Source organism: Microtus oregoni, unplaced genomic scaffold (genome assembly GCF_018167655.1).
Source record: "Microtus oregoni isolate MIOR12 unplaced genomic scaffold, Mior012 000025F_ref0000491, whole genome shotgun sequence".
Taxonomy (NCBI): Eukaryota; Metazoa; Chordata; class Mammalia; order Rodentia; family Cricetidae; genus Microtus; species Microtus oregoni.
The window spans coordinates 17,995,829-18,007,318 of NW_024543084.1; the positions used below are offsets into that span (position 1 = coordinate 17,995,829).

General features: G+C 53.3%; 1 long non-coding RNA gene across 1 annotated transcript; it reads left to right on the forward strand.

Moving 5' to 3' along the window:
• Positions 1–474: 474 nt before the first annotated feature.
• LOC121462501 lies at positions 475–10,065 on the forward strand. Its single transcript, XR_005976333.1, has 3 exons — positions 475–573; positions 7,802–7,982; positions 9,324–10,065. It is a non-coding gene; the product is annotated as an uncharacterized LOC121462501 (long non-coding RNA).
• Positions 10,066–11,490: the final 1,425 nt, after the last annotated feature.

Here is an 11,490-nt window from a genome sequence, read left to right on the forward strand (position 1 = left end):
ACCTGTCTGCAGTGTTCACTGTGGCATTATCCCGGCACTGTACCCAAACTCAGACAGCATCATCTGTCAATATTAATGAATAAATGAATTATGAAGCTTCGAGTCAGATTGAAACTAAGACCGTAAGTGCCTTAGCATAGTCTGTGCCAGCGTGGGGGAGGATCACCTGTCTTCCATTTGGCAGTGGTCGAAGGGAGCAGAGACGTTGACAAGGCTAAGTGCACACCACCCGCCACAGTGGCTGGATCCAGCTGCCGTAATTTCCAATCCAGTTTCTTCAGGACTGTGCCCAGTATCACTTTAAAGTGGTCACTAGAAGCTGGGCCCCTCTAGATGGAGAGTCAGGCCGAGGAGGACAGGAGGACGTGGGGAGAAGTCTGGGCGCTCCCTCTCATCGGTCTCCTCCCACGACCTAGAAGTCCAGGCGCGTAGCTGGTGCACTGTGCACCGATGGCCACACGGTGGCAGTGTTGGCACCGACTGGGCTCTGGGAGTAGCAGGAAGGCCCAGCCAGCTCCCGCAAAGATGCCTTCAGAGGCCGCTGTGTAGTGTGCATGCTGCGCGCACAAAAGGGTACGTGTGCTGGGCGGTGTTGGAGGGTGCCCCCTGTGTCTGTAATTATAGATGGAAAAGTCCGAAGGGTCTGTGTGCATAGGTACGCGTGCATGCTTGGTTGTCTCGACGTGGTATTTGTGCTTCCATGGGTGTTATTTTTTTTTTTAACAATGTGTCTTTAAATCTGTGAAACTATATGAGCTAAGGATGCTCACCGGGGGAGAGTGTTTAGTATGTAAAACCACCATGGTCTTGATGTGCACATGTGGAGTAAGTGTGTTTCTGGGAGAGAGGAGGGGACAGCTTGAGGATGTCTGTATCTGGTTGTCCGTCTACACCAATGCCAGGGACTCCTGGAGCTCTGTCTCCCCCTGCCCAGACCCCGTCCTCCATAGATACTTCTCTGATTCTGACCCCCAGGGCTTCAAGCGGGGGCCCCACTGGCTGCAAATCTTCTAAGATGCTGTGCTCTCACCTCCTCCCGCCCACGTCTCTCTCTGGGACCCCTCCCTCCAGCCACTGATGCCTGCAATAGCAGAGCTTCACCTACTGCAGCTTCAGGACCCTGAGCACACAGAGTGGGATGACAGCCTCCAGCTGGCACCCAGCAGGGCCTAGCCCAGTTCCCCATCCCGGAGAAGAGATAGACACCCTTGTCACTGGGGTCCTGGGTAGTCCCACAGAGCCCATCAGTGTGCGGACATGTTCCTTATTCTCACCTAGTGGTGCCCGGGACTAAGCTCTGCCTGTCTTCTCAGACCTCAGAGTGGGACTGGGTCTCAGATTAAATGGTCCAAGCCTGGGAAGGATGCGGGGATGGCACTAGCTCCTTCTCCTGGTGCCATCTCTTACCCTATACAGGCATGTCATGGCTCCCTCCAAGCCTGCTCCCTCCCCCTGCCAGGCAAGGGCCCAGAGTGCCACGTCTGACCATGTCTGGACACCCTTCCCCCCATGGTTATTAATAATTGGGTATTAGGCAAGAGGCACTATCGATTCTGGCGCGGGCAGCTCCAGGTCGAGGTAATTTATGGAAACACCCGTGTCCCTGGTGATAAATAATGAGGTGATCGTGAGGATGGGTCACTAGTGAGCGGCCTCCATCCTCTGCCCTGTCCACTAATACACTAGCTCATAAATGGAGGCGGGAGCGAGGGACCCGGCAAGCTGGAAAGACAAAGGACGCTTTGGTGATACAAGCCTCCAGATGACAAGACAGGGAGAAGCAGAGACAAGGCTCGCTCCGTGGGGCCTGGTGGAGGAGCTGGATACAAAGAGGGCAGACTGGCAGCCAGGGACATAGGAGGGAAACAGTGGGGACAAGGAGATACGGGAGAGATGGAGTGGGAGAGGAATGAGAGACGCACAAGGCAGAGGAGGGTGAGATGGGGCGCCCTGAGGCTGTGCAGGGTGGGGACAGCAAGGACAGAGACAAAGAAAGAGGACTGGAGTAGTCGTGGCCAGCTGCGCCCAGAGAGGACCATGCACAGGTCAGTGCACCAGCCCCTGACCGGTCACCAGGCCTGTGTACTCTGGAAGCAGACTCTGAATCTCCTGGGCCCAGCTGTGTAACCTTACACAGGTCACTTCCCCTTGACGAGAGGACCCTCTTCTGCCTAGCTGGGAGAATGAGCCTTCAACGTCAGTGCACTTGGGACCGAGCGCCAGCCCTCAGAATGTGCAGGTCAGTGTGTAACCGTGGCACGTGGTACTGATGGAGTCACACTTCACGTGACTCCAACTCTATTGAGTGAGCAGAATGCCCAGTTGGACAAGAGAGGCAGGTTGAACAGCTGCAGGGAGCTCTCACAGGAGCGAGGTGTGATTTGGGCCTGGACTTAAACAGGTGGGAGACACATTTCTGGGAATAAGAGGACATGAAGATGTGTTCATGATGAAGGAATACCTGCAGGGCTGGGTTGCAGCCTCTAGCTCACCCACCCACCCACACTCATACGGAGTGACCAGCTTTAACTTGGCTAGCTCCAAGGCCAGAAAACTCACTAACCACTCTTGAGAAAACCTTTCTCACAACTACCCTTCAGCCCAGTCTAGCCCCCCTCCATTGCTCACTCCCACCCCCATGTTCTGATCACCAGGCACCCTCGCTTGGCTGTTGTAGACAATGCTCCCATGCTGGCTGGCCCAGGGCTGGGGGCTGCCCCTCTCCCCTGGATCCACAGCGCTCACTTTTGACCACTCAGAGCCTGGGGCTTCTTGGATAGCTGCCAGGATCTGCCTCCCTTCCCATCTTGTATACCCAGACCAGTCTACAGGCTGACCCGAGGAAGACACCCACTCTGTGTCCCCTGGATGGTATCTTGATCCTACTGCCTACTGACCAGGTGGCTGTGTACAGGGTCCCAGTGTCCACTAGGGTCCCAGAGTCATGTGCAGGGTGCCTAGAACCAGGGCAATATGGTTCTACTCTCAGGATCCCCTCCCCCAATGCCTTTCCCTATGGTCCCTGAGTAGCCCGTGTTTCTCCATTATGTCTGGCACTCATGTTTGAGAGTTTACAGAGGTCTTGGCATGGCTCTGTGTGACATTGGTCAACACCCCCCTCATGCCCAAACCTATCCTGACCCTATGGGACCCTTCCACACTCACACCAGGGAGTAAGCTCTCAAGTGGTCTAGGCCATCATGGTGGCCATTCCCTGGACCTACCATCTCTTGTGTCCCTTTCATGTGGGCGATTTGCTCCCAGAGACTTCTCATCACCTCTCATGACCTTCACCCTGGAGGTCAAGGCACAGGCCCATCTGATAGAGGCTATTCTTGGCAGTGGCTCTCCTGGGATCATGGCTTCCTATTAGGGGTTTCTAAACCATTCCTTGCTGTCCACTCTAGAACTTAATTGAGCAATTAAACTCAGCCAGTACTACGGCCGTTCCTGAACTCAGCAGCTGATTAAGGTTTTGTTTTGTCTCCTCATTTGATAGTTATCCAAGGAGGTGGAGCTGAGAGGTTGATGTCATGGCCACATACCATGGATGGGTACCATCTTACAAAGGATGAGACCGGGCAACTGTTAAAAAAAAAAAAACACCGAATCTCTTGCTCATAGGACTGGGGCTCTCCTGCAGTGAGTGGATGGGCTCAGAGGCCTTCAGACCTTAGACCTGCGTGGTTGGGAGGAGCACCGAGGGCAGGTGTGAGACAGAGACGCCATCTTGATTAGTTAGGGATGGGTGAGGAAGGCCTACATCCTACAGGGAAGTGGGGAAGCGTTGGATCTATGCAGCTGGGCAGGAAACAGTCTGCGGGGTCAGCAGGGCAGGCCCGCTGTCCAGGATGCTGGAGAAGACACACTCCTGGGTGTTTGCTGCATCCTAGTACCCAGTCCGGAGTCACCGGGCTTGGCAGAGTCTGGGAGCGAGCAGACACAAGGAGAGATGAACTAGGGCCAAGAGAAGGGCAGGGGCTGGGAGGTGTGGACGAGGTGAGGTGAGGCCCTATGAAAAGACTGGAGAATTGTGGAACTGGGAGAAGGGGCGTCTGTCAGAGCCTCTGGGTGAACCAGGGAGACCTGCCAGCAGGCTGGGGTTAGGAATGAGGAAGCGGGAACATAGATACAATTAGGGGACCTTTTTGTGTCTTCCTCTCCAAATGTCCCCCTAATGCTAGCAAGGCTGAGACTGGCTGCTTCTGACCAGGGCAAGCAGGTGTAAGCCGAAACTTCTACCATTGAGCCAAACACCAGTCCTCCCCCAGATCTTTTAGACGCTTTGCCTAGGAGCAAACCTTGTACCTGTGGGTCATAACTGGAGCTCCCGAGGGTCTCCAGAGCCCTTTATGGTTCCCCATGTAGCAGGGTCATCTCATAGATTTGCCCAAGGCCACCTGACTGCTTTGGGTCCTACAGCCTGACTTGGTGGGCACATAGGGGGTTCCTTCTCCTCAGCTTGCTGCCCCTCCCTTCCTCAAAGCCTGTGCAGCCAGCTCCCCAGCTCCGCCAACCCCCAAGCTACCCCCCAGCTCAGTGTTTTACTATGTTCCAGCACTGGTTGAGCTCCAGAACAACTGTCTGTTTCTTCTGCCGAGGGGCTGTGGCAATGCTGTGTCCCATGCAGGGCCTGGCTCCAATGAGGCCCTTGGTCCCTGGTCACCCTGGTCACCGTGGGTGGAGTGCGGAAAGCACAAACAGGATACCTATGACCCTCCAGGTCAGGGTGGACATGGGGGAACTGACTGAGCGGCTGCCGCTAGTGGGGCCCCATACCTCTCCCAGGCCCTCAGCACCGCCCCCCATCAACGGCTTTGTTCCCGACCTCAAACCACAGGGAGAATAAAGTTTGTGAAATATTAGTTTAATAAGACATGCGACTACTATTAAGGATCCAAGGGTTCTTATTTATTATTCATGGGGCCGTGTGATTTAGGGCCGAGTGGGTCCGCGGAGGCTTTGCTTGGCCGCCTCTGCTGCAACCCACCCTCCCCGCAGCGCCCAGCTTCCATCATCCTCTCCCCTGCACTTGCTCAGACTGCAGTGCTCACAGGAACCGCCACTATCACCAGGTGTGGAGGGACAAGGTGGCCATAGCTCTTCCCTGGGGGCTTCGGTGTTGTAGCAGGCCGAAGGGCGGTTCCTTTTCTGTCTCCTCTTTAGGGTCTTTGGGACCTCCAAGAGTTGGGTAGGTAAAGCAGGCCTTGGGCAGATTGGGACAGTGAGGAGGGGACTAGGTTATACCTGAGCTAACTTGCTGTGTGACCTTGGACAGGTGTCTCGCCTTCTCTGTCTCAGGCTCCCTCTAAAATCAGAGCCTGGGTGATCATCTGAAAGTTTTAAGCAGGTGTCTTGTCTTTTGTTTGTGTACAATATCTTCCTAGAGGCACTACGTCCGTCACGGCATCTCGGTGCCACCAAATTTCCTTTTCTGTGACTTGCAGTCAGCTCTTCCCATGCCCTCAAACCCAGACGCTCTGTCCTGACTTCTCTGGTCATACATTAGAGTTGCTGGCTCTTGAAGTCTGGAGTAGTAAAGTCACGTGACTTTATAAAACATGTGATTGTGAACAGTTTCTCCTTTTTTATTGTTGATCAAGACTCCATGATGTGACTGGCAAGCTGTGAATTCACTCACCACCTGTGATCATGCAGGCTCCGTTCCACTCACCTCCCTATGATCACGCAGGCTCAGGTCCGCTCACCTCCCGTGATCACGCAGGCTTCTGGTCCACTCACCTCCCATGATCATGCAGGCTTAGGTCCACTCACCTCCTGTGATCACGCAGGCTCAGGTCCACTCACCTCCCGTGATCATGCAGGCTCAGGTCCACTCACCTCCCGTGATCATGCAGGCTTCTGGTCCACTCACCTCCCGTGATCACGCAGGCTCAGGTCCGCTCACCTCCCGTGATCATGCAGGCTTCTGGTCCACTCACCTCCCGTGATCATGCAGGCTCAGGTCCACTCACCTCCCGTGATCACGCAGGCTTCTGGTCCACTCACCTCCCATGATCATGCAGGCTTAGGTCCACTCACCTCCTGTGATCACGCAGGCTCAGGTCCACTCACCTCCCGTGATCATGCAGGCTTCTGGTCCACTCACCTCCCGTGATCACGCAGGCTCAGGTCCGCTCACCTCCCGTGATCATGCAGGCTTCTGGTCCACTCACCTCCCGTGATCATGCAGGCTCAGGTCCACTCACCTCCTGTGATCACGCAGGCTTCTGGTCCACTCACCTCCTGTGATCACGCAGGCTTTTGGTTCCCCCTTCCATGATCACACAGGCTTCTGGTGTTTGGTGCTCATGAATGACAGCTCCCGGGAGTGTCTGCCTCTTGGATTCTATTTCCCTTGGGTAAATATTTATGCCTGAACTTGCTAAGTCGAAAGGTAAGTACATTTTGTTGTTTATTATCTAATTTTAAATTTCCCTGCATTGCTAAGGCCCAGCTCACAGCCCTGAAGGTCACTCACTCTACCATGGAGCTGTCCACTGGCTCCCGTGTTCGTTGTTTTTTAAAGGGTCCTTTTTAATTTTTATTTGTGTGTATGTTTGTCTTCATGTTTATGCCTTGTGTGTGCAGTTCCCTAAGAAGTCCAGAAAAGGGCTTCTGTTCCCCGGGAGCTGGAGTTGAAGGGGGGTGACCGGGAACAATGTGCACTCCTGATCTCTGACCATCCCACCCCTGTGCTTGACTTTTAAAGTAAGTCTCCAGGGCTGGAGAGATGGCTCTGTGGTTAAGAGCGCTGGCTGCTCTCTCAGAGGATCTAGGCTCAGTTCCCAGCACCCATGTGGTGGTTCACACCTGCTGTAGCTCCAGTTCCAGGGGATCTGGTGCCCTCTCTTGGCCTCTCTGAGCACCTGCGGTCCTGTGCATACCACACACAGGCATATATACTTTTTTTTTTTTATTGTTTGGATCTTTTCTTTCTTTTTTTAAAAAAATTTATTTATTAAAAATTTCCACCTCCCATTTCTCTCCCACTTCCCCACTCCCTCTTCCTCTCCAGTCCTAAGAAAAATCAGGGTGTCCTACCCTGTGGAAAGTCCAAGGCCCTCCCCACTCCATCCAGGTCTAGGAAGGTAAGCATCCAGACAGACTAGGCTCCCACAAAGCCAGTACATGCAGTAGAATCAAAACCCAGTGTCATTATCTTTGGCTTCTCAGTCATCTCTCATTGTCAGCCACCTTCAGAGAGTCCGGTTTGATCACATGCTCATTCAGTCCCAGTCCAGGCCTTGGTGAGCTCCCGTTAGATCAGTTCCGCCCTCTCAGTGGGTGGGCGCACCCCTCGCGGTCCTGACTTCCTAACTCGTGTTCTCTCTCCTTCTGCTCTTCATCTGGGCCTTGGGAGCTCAGTCCAGTGCTCCAATGTAGGTCTCTGTCTCTATCTCCATCCATCGCCAGATGAAGGTTCCATCTGGATTGAACTCCCCAGACTCTGGATTGAACTCTCCAGCCTCTGGATTGAACTCCCCAGCCTCTGGATTGAACTCCTCAGCCGCATATACACATTTTAAAAATAATAAATCTCTCTCTCTCTCAAATCCTTACAGTCCCATCAGCAATGCTTAGAGATCTGTGGTTGCTCCACATCCTTGCCAACACTTGCTAGTGTTGGACTTTTTAATTTTAGCCATTCTGTTGCGTGCCTTGGTACTTCAAGTGATCTTAATTTGTTATTTGCTAAAGCTACTGGTCACTCTTGTGATGTGAGGAAATTTCTGTATTTTCTTTTGTGACCCGTGATTTCCTGTTTTGGTTGCTTTCTTGATTTTGCTTTTATTCACAGGACATGTTAACAGACAAAGAATGCAAGCCGGAGGCTGGGAGAGGGCTCAGTGGGTAAGCTGCTGGCCTTGGAGACCTCAGGGCTGAGTTTGAATCCCCAGAACTTCTGCACAGCTGGACATAGCAACACGGGCACTCCTACGGTGACATCCAGCGATCCTGCTCACACAGCTGAACCTGAGGTTGTCTTCTGCGTGCACATGCCTGAATGCCTACCTGTGTACCCATAGAGCACACAGGAGGAGAGCCCTGTTAGACGTGAAGTTGTGACTTTTTAAATTTGTAGCATTCCTGTGTCTTCTGTTTCTTTGATAAAGAAGTGTTAACTGAAAGTTTCTGTTCATAGCCCCTGTGTTCTGTGGGCTCTCAGTTGATTTGCTCTGTGTAGTGAGTGCATTTTCCAGGGTTTTCCTGTCGAAGCTTATAGTTTAAAGTACGAAGTGTCATGACCCACTGCAGACTGACCTTTGTGGGTGGTGAGCTTTTCTGTTGCTTGATTCCGTTCTCTGTTCGTTCATCCGGTTGTCCAATGTGATTGAAGACAGCTTTTTACAGTGGCCAGGCAAGCAAAGGGAAAGAAAGACCAGAAAGAAGAAGGGAGGGAAGACAAAGGAAAGGGAAGAGGAGAGAGGTGAGACAGAGAAGCGTGGGTGGAGGGAGCGGGGGAGAGGATGGGCCTTCTGGTGTTGGTCTGTCCCTGGGTCCCCACCACCTGCCCCTGGGTCCCTACCGCCTTGTCCCCTGGGTCCTCACTGCCTGCCTCCTGGTCCCCACGGCCTGCCCTTGGGTCCCCACTGCCTGCCCTCGGGTCCCCATCGCCTGTCTCCATGCCAGGTTCTCCAGTCTTGATTCCATCACCTTCACAGTGAGCTTGAAAATCAGGCAGGGTAAATCCAATGTTTCCTTTTAATATTGGCTGGATTATTATTGGTCTTCTGCTTTCTCATATCAATTTGAGAATCAATTTGCCAATGATTTATAAAAAATAAAATCTCTTTGATGTTTTTGTTAGGACCCAAGTTTCCCATAACTCATACCGGGTGGGCCTTGGGAGGCTCTCGGTCTCCCATCTGGCCACCCCCAGTTACCTTTTCTGCCAGTATTCCTCTGAAGATGCAATCCTTCCCAGCAGCCCAGAGGGTGAGGCTGAGGATCTGAAAGCTAAACTCATCCCAGAGTCTGGAGTAAGAGTGCTCAGCCTAGTCCTGGGGTCATTGCCACACCGGTGAGGGCAGCTGTGGAGGCCCATATGTCACTAAAATATTGATCATTTAAATGTTGTCATGCCTGGGGCTTAGCTCAAATTAACAGAATGAGAGTAGGTGGTGAAACAGAAGCAATGTTGGGCATGAGCTAAGCATGGATATTGGTTGTGGGCACAGAGGACTCATAATACCCCTTACCCGTCCTGAACACGCGTGGCATTTTATGATGAACATGTTCAACATACATCCTTCACTTCCCCCAGCCTTGCCTGGACCCCACTGCACACTGGTTAATAACTTTCTCTTTGCCATCTGCAGCTTCTCCTGTGACTGCTCTGTCCCCATGCACCCTGGAACAGACCCCGCTGCGCAGGTGGCCGTGTCCAGGCTGCCCGTGATGCAGGGTTGGCAGGTGGGTTTCCACCTCACCTTAAATGAGTTCTAAGATGACTGACCTCCAACAGCTGCCACCTGCAGCCCTGGGCAGGGCCCTGAGCCAACCCCAAGCAGCAGTGGAGGGCCGGATGGAGAGAGAAGACAGAGCTAAAGGCAGAAGGGAAGACCATGAGGGACTTCAGAGGCCCCTGCAAGACCTGGGCTCAGCTCCAAATGGAGGCTACAGCAGGGAAGAAACTGTCTCTTAAGTGTGGGAAGATGCCTGCAGCTGCTATGGAAGAAATGACATGCGGCAGAGAGAAGCTTAGGAGGCTGCGTGGCCACCAAGACTGACACAACATGGGCTGGCTGGCACCAGGCTGGTGGCAGAAGCGGTCAAAATGGCCAGGCTTGGGATACATGGGAGGGGTGTCAAGGACAGGCTTCTGCACAGGTAGGATTTGGGTTGAGAGAGAGATAGGGGAGCTGGCCATGGTGCTTAGGGCTGGGCTGGAGTGGTGGTGAAGGGTTGACATCTGTCAGGTCAGGGACTATGGGGAGAGCAGAAAGTCAGGACCATGACATGTAAAACATGTGGCTGGTCCTTACAAAACTCACACAGGAGTGTAGTGGCCATCGTGACAGTGTGAAAGGGTCATGCATCCCTCAGGGTGACCAGGTCTCTACCTCCTGCGTGGTCTGAAGCAGGCCCTGGGGAAGTGGTTAGCTATTGTGGAAGGGGGTTTCTGACGGAATCTGTGGGTTCTGCCTGCTTTGCCTGTCTTCCCTAACGTCTCGTGCCATGAGCTATGTCACGACGGTATAGGGACCTTCACCAAGTGAATCATACTCTTCACGCCCCAGTTCCAGAGCCAGAAGCAAAAGAACCTTCAGTTGTTTATAAATGGCCCAGCCTCTGGTACTCTGTGATAGCCAAACACCAACAGATGGTCCATCCTGTCTGAGATGGTCCATCCTGTCTGAGATGGTCCATCCTGTGGTACTCTGTGATAGCCGAACACCACCTGAGATGGTCCAGCCTATGGTACTCTGTGATAGCAGAACACCAACTGAGAAGGTCACATGACCTGTTGAGCAGACAAGGGCACACAGGTGTAGGAGCCAGTGTTGCAGCTGAATGACAGGGGTCTGCTCTAGGATGGGGTTGAAAGCTCACTAGGGTGGTAACTGCGATGAAACAAGATAGCATGTCCCAAGCTTGACCCATAAGCGTGAGTGACTGCATCCACAGCCTCCTCCCATAGGGTGCTACTGCCCCTTAGCCATCAGCTCTGTTCTGCCTCACTCTGTCCTAGGCCCCACCAACCTCCCTCTGTGAGCTCATTCTGCCTGCAGTGCCCAGCCCTCCAGGCTCCCCTGCAGTGCCCAGCCCTCCAGGCTCCCCTGCAGTGCCCAGCCCTCCAGGCTCCCCTGCAGTGCCCAGCCCTCCAGGCTCCTCTACAACCCATCTATCCTTTCACCAAAACTCACTTCTCTGTCAACTTTTTTTTCTTTTTCTTTTTCAAGACAGGGTTTCTCTGTGTTGCTTTGGAGCCTGTCCTGGAACTAGCTCCTGTAGACCAGGCTGACCTCGAACTCACAGAGATCTGCCTGCCTCTGCCTCCCAAGTGCTGGCATTAAGGGTGTGCGCCACCACCACCAGGCTCTATCAACTTTCTTAAAATAGTTCCCGTGTGCTACCGGTGAGCCCAAGCCCTGGTCAGGGCCGTGTGTGGGGTACAGTTGCTATCCCTGCACCACTTTCGAAAGAGGGGGCCCTTCTAAGACAAAGGATGCTTAGAAAGAAGCCAGCCAACCATGCCTCACTGATGGACCCCCCCACAGTATCCCCACATTCCTTCTCTCCATGTGGGGATACCTAAAGATGGGAACTGCCTCAAATGGACAAGGAAGAGCAGAGCAATAGGGTGTCTGCTTAGGCTGCTTAACCACACCCACCTACATCCACTCACTCTGGATACAGTGGTTTGTACAAGAGCAAAGGCAAGGGAAGAGTGTCCAAAACAAGGCCCTCAGCAGACAAAAGGTGCAGACTCTGCACGCTGGACCGGCAGCGTACAGCGTAACTGCCCAGGTTTAACAGAGACAG